This window comes from Xenopus tropicalis, chromosome 2 (assembly GCF_000004195.4).
Source record: "Xenopus tropicalis strain Nigerian chromosome 2, UCB_Xtro_10.0, whole genome shotgun sequence".
Lineage (NCBI taxonomy): Eukaryota > Metazoa > Chordata > Amphibia > Anura > Pipidae > Xenopus > Xenopus tropicalis.
The window spans coordinates 80,541,754-80,555,919 of record NC_030678.2 but is presented as its reverse complement, the minus strand read 5'-3'; positions in this window follow the sequence as shown (position 1 = coordinate 80,555,919).

Below are 14,166 nucleotides of genomic sequence, written 5' to 3'. Positions count from 1 at the left end.
ACTGATCAATATATATAATATTTCTAAACCCTTTTAAATAAACTTCAATAAATTGGAACTATTCCATCAGACAGTGGCGTTACTAGAGGTCAACCGGCCCCACCCAGCAAAAAATCTTTGGAGGGGCTTGATGCTCACAATTACCCCCATCCCTGACCTTTCTCCCTGCCACACCATGGGGGCACACAAATTTTAGTAATAAATTGGCTGAGGAGGGAGGAAATCTGTGCAAGAGATCCCATGGTCTGGGCCCCCTGTCCCCTGACTCTGCTTGCTCAGTTGTTACATACTTGCAGTCAGACAAGGAAACTAATAAGACTTGAAAATACTTAAAATACAGCAATATCTCTATGCCAACTGAAGGCAGTACCATAATTTAGACAAGTACTTTGCCTCTGGAATTAAGGGGGAACCACCACTTCATAAGTGTTTTGTAACTATACTTATGTCTTAAAATCAAGATTGGAGTTCTTGATGGTTTGTCCATATCTTTCCAAAGGACGGTGTATTTTTGTTTAATGGAAATGAATTGTAGGTGCAGGATACCATTTCATAGCCTGACCCTTATGTACAATTTGCTGGGAGGGCATAGAGTCTGCATTACATTTTTGACCACAAGTGCAGTTGCGGTCGCATCAGTTTCCCCGCTGTCAGTTGTGGGTGAAATCACATTCATTAAAGGTACTTAAAGCAACATGCACTTCCATATAGTTGTACATGGCTGCTGCCTGTCTCCTGTTACGAATCGAGGGTTGCTGCTTTGGTCACAGCATTTGCGGTCATAAATGACCGCTCATACAGCAGAACCCCCATTGTACGTTTTTCAGGATACTAGAAAATAATGGTGTAAAATCCAGGAAAATGTAAAATCTGGAAAATGTATTATATTGGTGGGACCACAAAAATGAAGGAAAACTTAAAATCAGGTTATGTAAAAATGAGGTTTCACTGTATTTAAGTTACCTAAGAGTGGTTTATTTATCAAAGAGTGAATTTAAAGTTCTTAACAGCCTGCCAGTGGAAACATTTATTGCTTAATTTACTTTGCTAGTGTAACCCCTATTTGGCTGCAAAACAGACAAGCGTCAGCTAGGATAGGTTTAGAGCATGGGGTTTATAGGACTCAATCCTTCAGATGGGCTCAATGGACCTTCCACCTGGTCTATTCATGGGGTCCCTGTCCCCGACTTCTCTAGAGTGGATGGTAACTCTAGGGTAGGATCTGGCTTTACTGGGGCCTATTCTGATCCCAGGCTCAATGGACCTTCCACCTAAGACATCAGAGGCAGCCAAAGAGGAAGACCCACCCCTTTGCTAAACACTATATTTGAGTGCAAAGGGTGGAGTCAACCTGTAAACCAATAAGGCACATATGCAAACTATAATTGGATACATGGGTTTTTGCCCAGTAACAGCATAACTAGGAAGTGGTAGGGTTTAAAGCCATAGGGGCATGTTAACCTTATGGGTTCCTACATTAGGATTTTTAAAGATATATTTATCAAGGGGTGGAAATACAGATTTCTCTAAAATTAAAAAATCCTGTAGAAGTAAATTCAGTAGTGAAATTCCCACTGGTGGACTATGGCAAACTCTATATCACTTTTTCATAAATATGGCACTTTGAGCGAAGAGGAATTAGGGCTAAAATCCAGGACTGAATCATTATCATTCCATTACATATACAAAAGCACTTAGCCTTCTGCCTTGTGTTTTTCCTCTGTGACCTATAATATCCTTATATTTTACCACAGGGGGTACATTATTTATTATAATACACTAGTCGCTGTGAGTCATGTGACATAAATCACTAAGCACCGATTATAACTAATGACATCACTAAACTCTGTTTATAAGGATAAATTTACAGAATATAGATAGCTAGCTAGATAGATAGACAGATAGCGGATAAGCAGCACTCCATTAGAGAGAGGTAATAGTGATGTTCTGGCTGGACCGATACCTGCGGGCGGGTTCGGGTTGAGTGCTTCCGCTCACCCTCCCCATTCAAGACCTAACACTTTTGGCTTTCCGGCTTGGCAGTTTATAGGGGTGCACACCCGATATGCCCCGCCCGTTTTGTGACGTCATTGCGGGGTGGCTGAGAGTCTATAAATAAAGGGGAGAAGCCGGGTCGGGTAGGGTTAGGGATGGGAACAGGCGGGTTAGGGTCAGGTGCGGGTTGAGTATTTCTTGACTCGCACATAAACTAAGAGATAATACCCGGGTGCCCAGGAACTGGAGCATGGGTGATAGGGATATTATAGGTGTCAGGTGACAAAAAAAATTAATTTCAGCTAGTGATTCAGCCTTTAGAACATATACATTATAGTACCTGTGGGATTGGGATGAAATCTGCAGCAAAAATTCAGAGTTGGTGAGGGTCTGAGGTAAAGGTTACAGCCTGCAGTCTTCACTTTTGCAGTGCCTTTAGAAGAAAGATCCAATCAGAGTGTAGCTGACTACAACAGAACTGGAGCTTGCAGGAACGCCAAAAAATTTACACAATGTAAGGTTCCAGAGCAGTGCAACTTAGAAACATTGAGTTATTATTATTATTATTAACATTTTTTTATAAAGCGCCAACATATTCCGCAGCGCTGTACAATAAGTGGGTTTCATACATTGGCCATACAGAGTAACATAAAGCAATCAATAACCGATACAAGAGGTAAAGAGAGCCCTGCCCAAAAGAGCTTACAATCTACAGTTCTTATTTTTTAAGGTGCCAAGCAGGTTTGGGGAGGCATAGCCCACACTTGGCTGCAAACTATTAACTAACATGTTAGAATACCCAGTTGTACTTATAAATTCTCATGAGTATTAAAAAGAATTCTGCAATATAATTTCATGTTCCCCACCTCAAAAAGAAAATAAACTTTTGAAACTGACAGCAGTGGCTGGAGCAGAAAATGGCATAGAGCTGTAGAGCAATTTGCCCCAAATTTCAAACAGCTTCCATTCCCACTTTTTTTTCTTCCAAATCTTATTGCTGACATTGCTTTCAAGTGGTAATTAAACTGCTCCTTTCCCATTTAGCTGCTGGATGGCTCCCTTTTGTGCAGAGTTTTGTCTTGAGTTGGAGCATACACAATTCCTGTCAAATTCTGGGTAAAAGGCTGAACTATGGTTAATGAAATTTTGACAAATTGTGCTATTTTTTTTTACTTTGCACCCTTAGGAGATGCTCACAATATTCTTGCCTGCCAGAATTTTCTGGGAGAAGTATTCATCATAAACCCACCACTAAATAGTTTTGTGCAAGCTTCTATATAGGTTTGCAGTTGCCAATAATTATTGCCATGGTAGCAATCTTGGCAAACGTCTTTGTAGTTTGACCTTAGCCTCATTACTAAACTTACTAGACTAGTTATGTTATGAGCTTTTGGTATAAGCAAAGAGTATAAGCAAGGCAACATAATTTCACCAACTATTTTGTTTAAACTAATTCCCAGTGGCAGACGATAAGCTGTACTTGGCCTGCAAAACAGGACCCAACCCATTTGTGGGTGGAAATTAATGATTTGCTTAGTCTACCACTACCATGTTAAGGGGTAAGGGGACCACAGGAGTTGCAGAATCACACTTAGCTCCAAAGTAGACTGTAGGGCTTGTTTATTGATGTTGTGCAAAAGCGTCAACTTCTAAAAAAGTTACAACTTGCTATATTTTTTTTACCCGCAATGCATTTCCCTGCATTCCTCTGCATTGTACCCACTGCAAAATGGTGGAGGGCCAATAAGGAAAGCCAGTTTAAACCACTCCCATTTTTCAAACTGCACAAAGCTGAAAAAGAGCTTTTAAGACCACACCCATGTTAATGTTGGTAGTGAAGCAAAAAAACTAATGTTTGGTGCTCACTGCAGGGATATCAGCCTTCATTTATATGTGAAAGAAGTTCATTATGACACATTAAGACGTACCCTTAAATCCATATGCCTCCCCTGTGTATAGCACAGCAACCCCCAGCATATAACTGCACATCATAGGGACCATATAATGACTATTTCCAAATGCAAACTCCCAGGTTCACCTCCCACAGACAGCAAAGGGCAGGCAGGGTATGGCAAACACAGGCAGCATTGGACAGGCAGAGTATGGCACACACGAGCAGCATAGGGCAGGAAGAGTATGGTACACACAGGCAGCATAGGGCAGGCAGAGTATGGCACACACAGGCAGCATAGGGCGGGCACCCAGGCAGCATAGGGCAGGCACACACAAGCAGCATAGGCCAGGCAGAGTTTGGTACACACAGGCAGCATAGGACAGGCAGTACATACAATGCTGGCAATGCTCCTACAGTCTGAGGTGTGAACAGGTGAACAACGTGGGTTCTTACAATCTGAACAATGCAGGGAGTGAACAATACAGGGGCTAAAAGGTGTGAACAATACAGGGGATTGTAGGTGTGAACAATACAGGGGTTTACAGCCTGAATCTGAGGTGTGGACAATGCAGGGGCACAGATAATCTCAGTAATGGTACTATTTAAAGTTTACACAAAGGTAAGCAGTCACAGCAGCCAGACAGGTGAGGGGCCACCAGTTGGACAGCACTGATGTAGATGATACTTTCTCTTCTGTCTGACATACTTTAGCATGGATGTAGCAGACATATATTCCAGTTGATAGTTGAGGTGGCATATTCGTTATGTAGTTGGAGATAAGTGACCTTGCAAATATTGGAAGAAAGTGAAGAGGAACTATTAAAAAAAAAATCCACTATTTCCAAACAGACATTATTTAGAGGAGTGCCATTTTCTTCAGGTGCCCTTTATTGTCTAATAGTGGGCAAATATGGGAATTAGATTCATGGTACTTGGGCATGTAGCTGGATTAATTTCTGTAAGCTCTAAAATTTCACAAAAAATTAAACAGTTATGACATGTAAACCTGGACCAAAAACAAAAAAGATATATAATAAGTGAATCCCATGCCATGCTTAATTTCTTCATAAAAAAGGAGTTACACCACATGCCTATATAAGGGTTTGCAGCTCTGATGTGGTCAAGTGTAGAACATTGTAAAAACATCTAAACCACATAAACATTGACTTCCTGCAAACTTGTTCCTCTTAACAGTTAACCTACACTACAATTTGCTTATTTCCTCTACTCTTCTTTCATATATAGTGTACATATGAACAGCATAAAAATGAACGTATTCTGCAAATTCATGTCTGTCAGCTCCCCCGATTGCACTGGGAGTTACCTGGTTTTGGACACACTCTCTCTGTCTCCCACCACTAATAATTACTGTTATTCTCCTGGGTTTTCCAGTTTTTAGGTCTGAATTTGATGTGCACAGTGACATCAGATAACCTTTTGTTGAATGCACAGGCAGTGGCTTTACAATCCTTTATGGCATGTGCAGTGACGTCACTTGGACATTTGGAAGCACATGAAGCACCATTCCCCCGGCAAGATCGTACCTGAAGTTGTCAGCTCTGCAGATGGCGATTAATACCCTGGGTATTAAAACTACTCTGCTTGAATACAGATAATTCCACATAGATCAATCCTGTTCAAAACCATACCCTTATTAAAGGGGAATAATAACACCCTTTTTCAACATAAGTTAAATGAATAGGGCTTCTTTTGAAAATACTTTTTGTCTAATGAGTTAATTACAAAATATGTATAGCTTTAATATGTATACATTTTATTTTTTTGCACTAAATAGGGCAAAATATAAAATTGTAAATAAACTCATTACTTCCTGAAAAGTTAATGTAGATAATAGCTCATATAATTGAATAAATAGTTCACAATAATTAATAATTAATTAACATTAATTAGGGACATATTTATTATAGTGTGTAAACCAACATCACTGGTGATATTGGCCATAGCAAACAATCAGCAATTTAATTTGAATGGTCAGCTACAAGTTAGGGCAGGGGTACAAATCTTCGTTATTGTGGGGATCTCCCCACAATGCCATTCCACCCGCTAGAATGTAAATCGCCGGTGGGATGGCATATGCGCTGATGCGATGTACCACACTCGCCCGAAGTTTCCTCTCGAGGCAACTTCGGGCGACTGCAGGACATCAACTGTAAGGTAGGGGAGGATGCTACATGCCTTTTAAAAAAAGTCAACATGCTGAGTCATGCTTTTTCGTTTTTCTTTACACTTTCTTTTATAGGTAATTTCCACACAAAAACACTTGTTTGCATAATACAAGAAAATATAATACTAAACAGGTTTTTAGTAAATTTATTTTATTTATTTATAAATTTCCACTGGTTTATGGTATTTGCAAATGAAATTGCAAAAAAAAAAGGTTTTGAGTGAAAATTCTTTTTAAGATGGCCTTCTGTTTACCACTTCTTGTTGGAGGCAGAAAGGCTACATAACACCTAAACTGGTTCCTGTCTTTGGCTGCCGATTATGGTAAGAAATGGGCTTTCTCAGCCCCTCCTTCTGCTGTCTCTTTTTTTTTTTTTGCATTATTATTTCATCTATTGGTTTCATATTCTCACCTCCAAAGTTTCTCACCATCTGTTTGGTATCTATACCCTCCCTCTGATGTTTTTATTATTTTACATCCCTCTGTCTTTTAACACTACACAGGACACGACCATAAGTCTCAAAGCCTGTTTTGGTGTTTTTTTTGTTGCAGGTTGAATACCATACTGTAATATGGACCTTTATGCTCTCTGGGTCCTTCCAGTCCCTTTTGGCCATATTCTGGACTTATCAAACTGTGGAGCTAGCAGTTGGGTTCAAAGCAGTGTCTGGGGACAGCCTGAAGACTTTTCAGTACTGTCTGAAGTTCAGTCTTGCAAATGTGGCTTTATATGTTGCGGTGATCCCCAGCCATTGGATTGCAAGCAGCATGTTGCTCACCAACCCCTTGGATGTTGCTCTCAGTGGCCTCAAAGCAGGTGCTTATTTCTGAATTCCTGGCTTGAAGGCAAGTTTTAGTTGCATAAAAAACAGTTGTACTGCCAAACAGAGTCTCCTGTAGGCTGCCAGTCCACATAATAGCCAATCACAGCCCATAACACACCAATAAAAGTACATGGTCAATTGTGAAAAATCTGGAGAAGGGAAGCCTAAATCACCAGGCAACCCCAGTGATTGTAATTGCTTACCTTAAACTGCACTGGCCTGGGCTAAATGCAGATGATTGATTCCATACTTCCCAACATTTTAAAAATGAAATGAGGGACAAAAAGATTTAGCGCGCCCACTTTTGTGGCCATGCCCTAATTGCCACACCAGAATTTTTTTAAAAAAAAACTCCTTTTATATAGTTGAAATGGTGCTATACCCTCATACTGTACTACCTAAGGAAAACCATATAGCAACTGCTACATATAAAATACAAATATAGAGAGAGGGCAGTCAGTTATAAGTGAGTTATAACTATGTACCAGTTTTGCCCCCCCCATACACAGTACCCCCAACGTCCCAATAGACAGTACCCCCATATACAGTACCCCCCGTACACAGTTCCTCCAATTGCCCCCATACACAGTTCCCCCATAGACAGTACCCCCCATACAAAGTGCCCCCAATTGCACCCATAGACAGTACCCCCATAGAAAGTGCCCCCAACTGACCCCATACACAGTGCCCCCAATTGCCCCACAGTGCCCCCCATACACAGTGCCCCCATAGACGCTGCTCCTACTTTTTCTTCTCTGGCTCTGCTTCTTCTGCGGCGGTGACAGGCCCTTTTATAAGGTTGCGCCCCGTGGGTACGTGTGACATCAGTACGCACGGGGCGCAACCTTATAAAAGGGCCTCTCGCTGCCGCAGAAGAAGAAAGAGCCGCACAAGAAGGACCCAGCGCATTCTGCTGTCCCTGATAGTTCAATGAATGTCCCGGAAATCCGGGACTGTCCCGCAGAAAGCGGGACAGTTGGGTGGTATGTGATTCTCTCCCTTCCTTCTACTTTTGCAGCAATCCGGGGCCTGTGCATGCACAGCTGAGCTAAAAGCCGACTATCTTGTTAAAGTCTGGCTTTTCACTCTAATACGCATGCACGAAGACTGTAGGAAGAAGAGGAATGCCTGCATACACCCCTTCCAGTGCAGTTTTCTTCTAACAAGAGAACTGGCTGGGGGTTTCAGGTAAGCGATTACAATCACTGGGGGTGCGTAACACTCACCATAAATGAAAGAGCATCAAAGTAATAAATATATTATGTAGTGTCTCCCTGCACTGTTAAAAGTTTATCCATTTGAGAAATACTCAGTTTATCCATTTGAGAAATACGCTTTTAAAAATCCCATAGGAATGAATAAAACTTAGGCAAGTTTTTATACATTAAGCTCTAAACCCAAATCTTGATAAATCAGGCCCTAAATATTGCCCATTTACATCTTTTCCCTCGAGCTATCATTTTGTGAAGATCTGTGTGCTCTCTCGGAGATCACCTGACAGGAAATAATGCAGCTCTAACTAACAGAAAGAAGTCTGGCTGATGCATTGGTTAACATGTATGTGTGCCCATGGTTTGTTTTCGTGGACCGTGAATCACATCATCCCGGGAGGCGGCAATTTTCTATTTAGGATTAACCCATAGCACATACAACTAAGAAGATTATTTTTATAAAAATGGTTTATTTAGATGAAGCAGGGTTTCCCACATCACATAATGAGCTGTTTTATAGGATTTATTTTTATAGAGACCTCCACAGTGTTGGACTAAGATGCCAGGGGCCCACCATAAAACCTCAAACCCCATTCTCCAAACTTTTTTTCTTCCTCTTCTCATTTAACCTCTTTGTTCCACTTGTCTATTTTCTTTACATACTATAATCTATTCTTCAATCTCTTTGTTTCCAAGCAAAAAAAGGGAATGGCCATGAAAGACCAAATGGTTAGAGGCAGGAAGGCCCACTGACACCTGTGCCCACCGGGAATTTACCTGGTATCCCTGTGAGCCAGTCCGACACTGGACCTAAATTGTTTTGGGGTAAATTCCCAATCCTGCCCTAATTCTTCCTACTGACTCATTGTCCAATGTCATTGTCCCAACAAGACTGACTTACTTGGAGAAAAAGCAGTTTAAGGGAAAGCGTCAAATAATCTTCATCCCATGGAAATAAGAAACTTTCTAAATCTAATCATCAATTAAATATGCTTTACCATTTCTGTAATAAGTTACTTCTTCGGTATTATACCTCTCTGCAATTTGTATTTCTACATGCAGGAATCATATTTTGATTGACACTTAGGTCAAATACATTGGCATGCACTCCATTGGCCTAGACAATGTATCAGAGCTAAATGTATTTCAAAACAACTCCGACACAGACCATTAAGAGTGAGATGAGGGGGATAGTGAACAGGAACTTGATTATTGTAGAAACAGTACAGCATTTTAAGCTGATATTTTGAAAGTTTCTTACTTCTATGATATGAAATTCAGACTTAATTGTCATTGTTAAAATAATTCCCAAGACACTGAGGCATCTGTAATGTGCTCATCCCTATATAGTTAGGATAAATATTGAAAACCAAGCTTAAACCAACTTGTCCCTTCAGTTACTTTTGTACATGCCATGCGACATAGAATATATGATGCGAACATGAAAGTTCTATCATTTCACATTTCCAGGATTCTTTGAAATTCAAAAGGGTTTAGTCTTCCCACATGTATTGTAAAATCTAGATGTCTTTGCTGGCTGATACATATAGCAGTTTTGTTTTTTGGGGCTGACTTTTAAAGTGGTTTCTTTGTACAACCAACCAATCACAGACCATAATGCCTGAAGAGCCTGCTATGCTAGTTGGGAATGTTTTCATGAACTATGGTGTTTCTTTTTCAGGTGTTTAATTCCATATATTACTTTAAACGAATCCTTTAAACCAGTGCTGTCCAACTGGCGTCCCATGGCCCCCCCTCTGTGTGGCACCCCACCTGTCTGGCTGCTGTGACTGCTTACCCTTTGTGTAAACTTTAAATGGATACTGTGCCTGCCCTATGCTGCCAGTGTGTGCCATGCTCTGCCCTATGCTGCCTGTGTGTGCCATACACACAGGCAGCATAGGACAGGCAGTATATATAAGGGTTGATTCACTAAAGTGTAAGTCGCATATCGCGTGCATTAAATAGCGCGCAACCGAATGCGTTAATTTTACCACATTGCGTTAATTCTTGCACAGAAATAATACTAACACATGATATCACACACTTATACGTGCTAAATATCGCATTAGTCTATGCGAAAATTAACACCTACTTGGGGCAGGCAGTAATTATAGAAGAGTACAGTTCATGAGCTTTTGGCAACACAATATGGACTTTGCAGTGTGATTTATTGAAGTTTGTGTTGGCCCTAGAGTAATGTAGCCTCCAGTTTGCAGGGAAATGGTCATTTTCAAAAAAAGTAGTTTTACGAACGTAATGGTGTGTATGGCTAATATGGCGTTCGCGTCATAAGTAGCTCACGTGCATTAATTATCGCGCGATAAGTAGTGCGCTGCGTTAATTAGCGCGTGTTGCCTCAAATACCGCACGAAAATAGTCTTCACGACTTAAATAACACAAACAGCATAGCGTCTAAAGTAACGCAAGTATCCTTTTAGTGAATCGTGCGTTAAGACGCGAAAAATAAGACGTGATAAACTTTTTAACACATGCTATAAATAGCACTCGTTTTAACGCACCTTAGTGAATCAGCCCTATAGTCTGAGGTATGAACAGGTGAACAATGTGGTGCTTACAGTCTGGTGTGAATAATACAGGGGGTGAACAATACAGGGACTAAAAGGTGTGAACAGTAAAGGGAATAAATGTTTGAACAATACAGGGGGATTACAGCCTAAATCAGAGGTGTGAACCATGCAGGGGGATAGCTAATCTCAGTACTGATACCATTTAAAGTTTACACAAAGGTAAGCAGTCAGAGCAGCCAGATAGGTGGGGCCACACAGAGGGGGGCCATGGGCCGGATGCGGACCACAGGCCAACAGTTGGACAGCACTGCCGGTGCCGGTGAATGGGAAAAATGCTGCCTGTTATCTACAATGGGAAGTTCCATGTTTGTGCAGATGAGGAAATTGGTTTGTATCCAGGATGTACAATCATGGGCCATTGAGCAGTTTGGTAGATCAAACTCCATCACACCAGCTACCACTGCATAAGGACTGGCCAACAATCTAAATAATCATATCAATACAATTTGGCCAGCCACATGTGTGACCTAACTGGTAACAATGTGTGCATTTCTGACCAGTAGTGGAACCAGTGCTGCAAACTGTGGGCAATATAAGCAGACGGCTGCAGTCATTAGTTTTTGACCCCTTACTGCATGCTTCTGATGCCCAAAAGTATTCCTTTTTTAAGGGCTATCATTTAATTGTTTAACACTAATATTTGTATGCAGGCCCCTCCTATTTATATTCCTGCTTCTTGTTCAACTGCTTGGTTGCTAGGGTAAAAAAGACCCTAGCAAACAGACGTCTGCTGAAATACCAAACTGAAAAGCTGCTGAGCAAAAATCAAAATGAAGGCCAATTACAGATTGTCTCAAAACATCAATGTCTACATTATACTATAAGGTACTTAAAAGGCATGTACAAAAGGGCATCAATCACTCATCTGGCCCTTGCAATAAATTACCCCTGTGTATAATCTTAGGCACTTATCCTGCTGTAATCTTGGTGTCAGCCCATACCTCCTTTTTTTGCTATTTTGTTAACCGCATTGACCTCAACCAGTCAAATTCTCAGTCCACCTTGAGCATTTGTTTCAAATATAATGGAAATAGTTTCATAATTTAAATAAATACTAATACCTGTATTAATAAAACCTCAGGCTCCCACCAATTTCTCCTCCAGTCTGTTACTGAAACTACTGCTGAGTGGAGGATGTGAACCTGGGCCCCCATGCTGGGCCCCCTCCCCTCCCCTTTTGGGAAGGGTGCGCAATCTTATATGCAGATTTGCCCCAAAATTCCAGTGACCATGCTGTGAGTCAACCCAGGTAAAAAAAAACAAGTATGGGGGCTGCAGCAGCTGTCAGTTAAAGCTGCAATGTTATCAGGAGAGAGATGCAGAGAATAACTATTGTATTATAGAGACTGGGGTATATTCTACCCCCCAGATTAGCGGATGCTATTCCTTTTACTGATTTTAGTGAATTTGGAGAATTTTCCCCTAAAATGGGCTTTGGAGATACCTTTAATCTTAGTGCTGGTTTTCACCAGACTTAGCAACAGCAGCAACACTGACTGAAACCATGGAACCATACAAAGCAACGCTCTATGTGCAGAATAAGCTATGTGTGTATTGCACATAAAGTAGGATGCTGTACTCCCCAGACTAGCAGATATTTTCCTTTGACTGATTTTAGTGAATTTGGAGAATTTTCCCCTAAAATGGGCTTTGTAGATGCCTTTAATCTTAGTGCTGGCTGGCAGGGCTGGATTTTATATCTGGTTGGGAGACACACCCAGGATTTGGCAGCTACTGTATGCAGGGCTGCCAGGAAATATACACATTTTCCCAAACATTTACAAAACCATAAAATACATTATTTTTGTTTCCAGTTTTGACAGACTTCATAGACTTTTGCCCCTCTGTCCCCTGCTCTTACATACCAACCTTAGCATGTAACTTAATGTAACGGAATAAATACCAATACTTTGGGCTGTTTTTCTCTGTCCTTGCCCCACATTAAATGTTTCCTATGGCAGAGGGACAGTTATCAACACTGGGCAGTAATGTTTGGTGACTAGTAAAATTTGTATAGTTCTACATTCTGCCCAGGGGCAATAATGCCCAGTGTTGATAAATTAGCCCAACTGTAATTTGCCTTTCTGCCTCCAACAGGCACTTTTACTTATTATAGACACAGGGCCTAATTTACTATTTCTTACTACTGAATAGGATGAATCTCAATCAGTGGATCAGAAATTATGGTGATGCCCCTTAGAGGACTAAGCCAAGTACTAGCAACATCACTTTTGCATTAAGGTGTCTGTGGTGCATAATTATGAAATATTAACTGGTTGCTATAGTCATTAGCCATGGCAACATGAAACCAAGCTTTATTATCTGGTGAATTATTGTTAATGTTTGAATGGTTTCTTCCTCAGAGAAAAAAACAAACACACTATAGATGGGTGCACTATGTCCTGTCCTCATTTTATTTGTACCAATGCTGAATTCTTATTGGCAACTGTAAGAAAACTGAATTCTAATGCTTTAATGTTACAGGAACAACTGGAAGAGCAGGAAAGGTTTTATCTTGTCTATCTATCTGTGTGTCCAGCAGGTTCCATTATTATTAAAGGTAAGTGACCAAAATGGAAAGTGCAGCAAGAGGATTTACCCATTAAGGTAAGTGACCAAAATGTAAAGTGCAGCAAAAGGACAGAAGATTTACCCAACGCCTCACCGACACACGCATTCACCCTCCCGCCCCTCTCAAACACCCTCCCTCCCCACTCACCGACACACGCACCCACCCTCCCTCCCCACTCACCGACATGCACCCACCCTCCCCACTCACCGCCACATGCAACTCACCGGCACACGCACCCACCCTCCCTCCCGCCACCCCACCCCCTCCCACCACCGCCACGCGCACCCACCCTCCCTCCCCACTCACCGCCACGCGCACCCACCCTCCCTCCCCACTCACCGCCACGCGCACCCACCCTCCCTCCCCACTCACCGCCACGCGCACCCACCCTCCCTCCCCACTCACCGCCACGCGCACCCACCCTCCCTCCCCACTCACCGCCACGCGCACCCACCCTCCCTCCCACTCACCGCCACGCGCACCCACCCTCCCTCCCCACTCACCGCCACGCGCACCCACCCTCCCTCCCCACTCACCGCCACGCGCACCCACCCTCCCTCCCCACTCACCGACACGCGCTAATGACTATAGCAACCAGTTAATATTTTATAATTATGCACCACAAACACTAGGGGGAACAATTACCAGCAGAACAGCATGACACACATCAGTTTTTACATGTAACAGCGCCATACTGTATAGTGATCATACATTAACAGTCAATACACGACACTGCCCCCCAGTGTTTACCTTTTCTTTCACCAGAGGGAATCCAGGGGGGAAGGCTGCATCACTAGTACAGAGAGTACAATTGCACTCGCTGCACTAGCAGAGCCAATTTTAAAAAACAGAAATTTGACTCTTAAAATTACTAAAAGTGGCTTTTTGCTAGGT